Below are 4,711 nucleotides of genomic sequence, written 5' to 3' on the forward strand. Positions count from 1 at the left end.
CCCCTGAGTGTGACTAGATACAGGACAGTTTCCCAGCCAACTTCCCGTTGCTATGGCAACCACTATGAAGAAAAGCAACCTGAAGACGGATGGGTTGATCTTAGCTTAAACTTTCAGGTCCTCACTAAGAGGACCAAGGGCAGGAGCTCAGGGCAAGAACTGAAGCAGAGACCATGGGGTAACACTACTTACTAAACTGCCTAACTGCCCACAGTTTGCCAAGCCTGCTTTTTATACCACCCAGGACCACCTTTCCGGAGGTGGTACTTGCCAATTGGGTTGGGTCCTCCTACATCAGTGGTTAATCAAGAAAATGCCCTACGAACAATCCTAATTTGAGATTCTTTGTTTCTAGGGGACTCTACTTTATGTCAGGTGGACAAAACCTAAGTGGCACAATTGATCTTTACTCAACCTGACACAGAAATACGTAGCTATTAAGCCATAATGTTTCCTTCATTGTGTCGCCCCAGGGTTCCATGTTAATAACACAATTTAAAACAACTATAAATTAAAATGCTTCACAGTCTTTAAAAAATTCAGTCACACAAAATTCAAGGTCTCTTTAAAATATTCAACATCTCTTTCAAAGTCCCAAGTCCTTCAAAGCCCCAAGTGGCCTTCTGTAAAATAAAAATAAGTTAAATATTTTCTTACTCTCAGAGGGAAAAACTGGAGCACAGTTATAAGAAAGTCAAAGCAAAATCAATACTCAGCTATGTCAATTTCTCCCGTAGCCCAGTGTCTGGCATCTAGGATACACATACAATCTTCTGGGCTCCAAAGGATTTGGAGAACTTCACTCCCCTGGCTTTGCCATAAGTAGCACACACAGCATGTCTTACAGCCTTGGGTCAGCTTCACTCCACAGTAGCCACTGCCCTTGTTAGCAATCCATGGTCCCGGCATCTCCAATAAGCTGGACATGCCCACGGTCTTCACCCACGGCCTCTCCTAACCTCTCTTCAGGGAAACTTCAGTCCTGCCACACAGTGCTAAGCCTCATCTGCTCTCTGTGACCCCTTCATGCCTCATGGAAAACACACTGCCAAGCCTGGATGCCAGCTTGATGTGCAATCTTGGCTCCTGCAAGGACCACAGCTTCCGTGTGCTGACCCTAAGGCAATACTTTCCAGCAGGTTATTAGCTCACTGATAATTTTCCAGGTCCAGCTAAACAGTGTCCACTGTCCCCATAAAGCAAACCCTCCATGAACAGCCCTGATAAAGCCTTTTCTCTGGAATATCACAAACCAGGCTTCTGCCATCCACCTTCTTTGTGCACATTCCCATCTCCATCTTCCAAGCTTCTCTAAAAGCTCATTAAGCACAGGAAACTCCAGAGCCTCATCTAGATCAAAGCTCCAAAATCTTTCCACGCTTCTTCCCAAAACCACATAGTTAGGTTCCCCATGTTCCTGATATAAATTCTGTTCTCATCCATTTTTCTGCTACTGTGAGAAAACACTGAGCAAAACCACCTTGGAAAAGAAAGGGTTTGCTGAGCTTACAGCTTACAGTCTATCACTGAGAGAAGCTAAGACATGAACTCAAGTCAGGAACTGAAGCAAAGACCATGAGGAGAGCTGCTTACTGGGTTGCTAGGGCTGCTCTCCATCAGCAACCAGGACCGCTTGCCCGGGGATAACAGTGCCCCTGGTGGAATGGGTCATGCCACATTGACCATAAACAAGAAAATGCCCCCACAGATGCCCACAGGCCAATCCACTAGAGCCATTTCGTTAAGTGACACTTCTTCCAAAGTGACTTTAGTTTGTGTGACAAACTTAACAAGCCCAACAATATTAATTCCACATGCCCAGCATAGAAGTAGTACCCTTGGACTATCTAAAGCATAGCAGTGAGGGACCTCTTAGATATTTATGTGAAGCAGCCAGCTAAAGGTCAAGTGGCCGGAGGACCTGACTTAAATGACCACTGCAGCTCTGACCAGGGCTCCAAGACAGCCAGCTTGAACAAAACTCTTCCTTTTCATCTTTCATTTTGCATTTCAAACAACTCTGGGGTTTTTGCACATGGAGTATCGTTATGCCTAGTAAAATTGATATTAGATACAGTGCATTTACTTTGCATAATTCCTTAATTTGGAAGAGGAAGTTTAAGATATTTGTTTCCTTCTCTGACCCTGATGATTTGGCTCTGTCAACAGTAATCAGCCCCAGCCTCTGGCAGGCTGGGAGAACTGCCTGAAGAGGGCTAGCCTTGATTAATTATACCGTTTGCTGAGAGCAAATGACAGAGTCCTCGATTACAAGCCAGGCCTTTGCACCCACGGCTGGGGAATCTCTGGTCTGAGTTTGCAAAGCTGTTTCTCTGGAAAGCTATTCCTCCCTGGCAACATTTTACTTTATCACGTTGTTTATCATAGAAACGTGTTCATATTTTCCACTTGAACTGTTCCGAGTCTACATAGACATTAGATGCAATCACTGTATTGTGCAACCGCCACTGCCATCCATTTCCAGAACTTTCCCCATTCCAGATAGGAGCCGTTGCACATTAACTCCCTGCTTCCTTTCTTTCCGGTTCCTGGAAACTGGGATTTTCCTTTTCTATCTTCTTTTTTGTTAGTTTGTTTTGAGACAGGACTCACTATGTAGCTAAGGCTGGTGCCCAAGTGAGACAACCCTTCTGCCTTGGCCTCCCCAACTCTGGATTTCAGGCATGTGTCACAGTGCCAGCCTTGTAAATTGAGTAGGACCCTTTCACAGTCCGACTGGTGAAGTGGCCAGGGTGTTGGGGATCATTTCATATCAATAGTGGCACGGAGAAACAGTTTAAAATCTTTCTGACATAGCTGGATCTAAGGAAAATAGAATGGCCTGGGTGTGTAGCTCAGGTAGTAGAGCAATTGTCCAGTGTGCACAGCGACCTGCTTTTCAGTCCCAGCACTTTTTAATCTTCATGAATTTGCTACGTATAGATATCGCACATACTCAATATCACAGCAGTTCTTGCCTTTTCATGTCTAGTCTCCTTCACTCCATGATGTCTTCTAGGGTCATCCATACTATAACATGTAATCTTCTCTTGTTACTGTTGTTCCTTTCACCCCTTCTCTAATTTAACTGAAAATATACAGAAAAGCAGAAACACTTTAGCACAAAACTGCCTAATTACATATCATTCAAAGCTTCCATTCTCTTAAAAGGGACCTGATTTATTCAAACATATGATTTTCAGACTGTTTGAACTTGAAACTAGCATCATCAGGAACAACCTGCTTGGTCCTAAGAAGGAGATTCACCCTTTATGTGCTAAAGACATGGTAACACTTAGGAGTCTTGATATGCAGAGTTTTATATGACATTCATAGACATTCCAGTCACGTTCACTATTCACAAAGGCTGAAGTCATTCTATTTCACTTCAGGGACTGTTTATGTGATGAAAGACTGTCTAGTTAAACAGAGGTACATTTAAGTGATCTAAGTCATCTAAGTCCTTGTTATGAAACATGTACTGTTTACTCACCAGGAGCTAGCAGGTGCAATAGGGTAAGCGAGGAGCTGCCAGGCTCAGGGACATTTCTCTGCAAGGTGAACAGCTGCCTTGCCCTCTACGTGAAGATGAGAAGCTAAGCACAAGCTACACAATAAAACCACAGCCACAGTTCTCAGTGGGGAAACTCACAGAAACCACTGGAAGGAGAAAGTCAAGATGGGAGGGAAGGAAACAAAGAACAAGTCCTGAGGACACCAGGACTCATCTGATGCAGCCACAGAAGCCCTGGCTCTCCTTCCGGAGACCTTGGGAGCACTTACCTTTGCTGTAGCATTGCGTCAGCAGGTACGGGTGGAAGGGAAATCTTCCCTTTCTTCCGGCAGATAGAGCCTAGTGGGGTCAGAGCCAGGGTGGGGCTAAACAGAGGAATGGAAGTCCATAAATACCAGGGCACTGCCAAGGGCAGACAAGTGCACACTTTTAGGGTTCATAAAGCTTTCTGGTGGGTGCGATAGCTGCACTGGAAGTTAAAAATTAAGTAGAAGATTTGCAGTCAGACTAGATGGGCAGGGTGGGCCATAGAGTATGAACAAATGCACTAGACAGGCAGGGTAGCCATTGTGTATAGACAGATGCACTAGACAGGCAGGGTGGGCCATAGAGTATGGATAGATGCTAGACAGGCAGGATGAGCCATCCTGTATGGGCAAATGCACAAGACAGGCAGGGTGGACCTCAGGGTATGGATAAATACACTAGACGGGCAGCATGGGCCACAGTGTATGGATAAATGCACCCGGGGACAGCTCTAATCTTCTGACATCACTTAAGATTATAGACAGACGAAGCCATGGATTTAGCTCAGTTGCTAGAGTGCTTATTCGGCAGGCACAGAGCCCTGGGTTTGCCCCTCAGCATAACATAAACCAGACCTGGTGATGATGCCTATAATCTCACACTTAGGAGATGAAAGCAGATGAAAAGTTCAAGATCAGCCAAGCTGCACTGTGAGTCCAAGGGCAGCATGGTCTACATGAGAGCCTATCTCAATTTAAGAAGTAGCCTGGGGATGCTGGGAGTGTTGCAGATCAGAGGTAACCAGGACAGACCCCAATCTTCTTAGCCTGTCCAGGCGTCCCTTCTACATCCATGTCTCAGCATCAGTAGCTCAGACAGTCTCTCTGTTGTCACATGCTCAGGAATGCAACCTGTCTTCACAGCAGTGCACCAGGCGTGGCCTCACAGCAG

Source organism: Microtus ochrogaster, chromosome 6, assembly GCF_000317375.1.
Source record: "Microtus ochrogaster isolate Prairie Vole_2 chromosome 6, MicOch1.0, whole genome shotgun sequence".
Taxonomy (NCBI): domain Eukaryota; kingdom Metazoa; phylum Chordata; class Mammalia; order Rodentia; family Cricetidae; genus Microtus; species Microtus ochrogaster.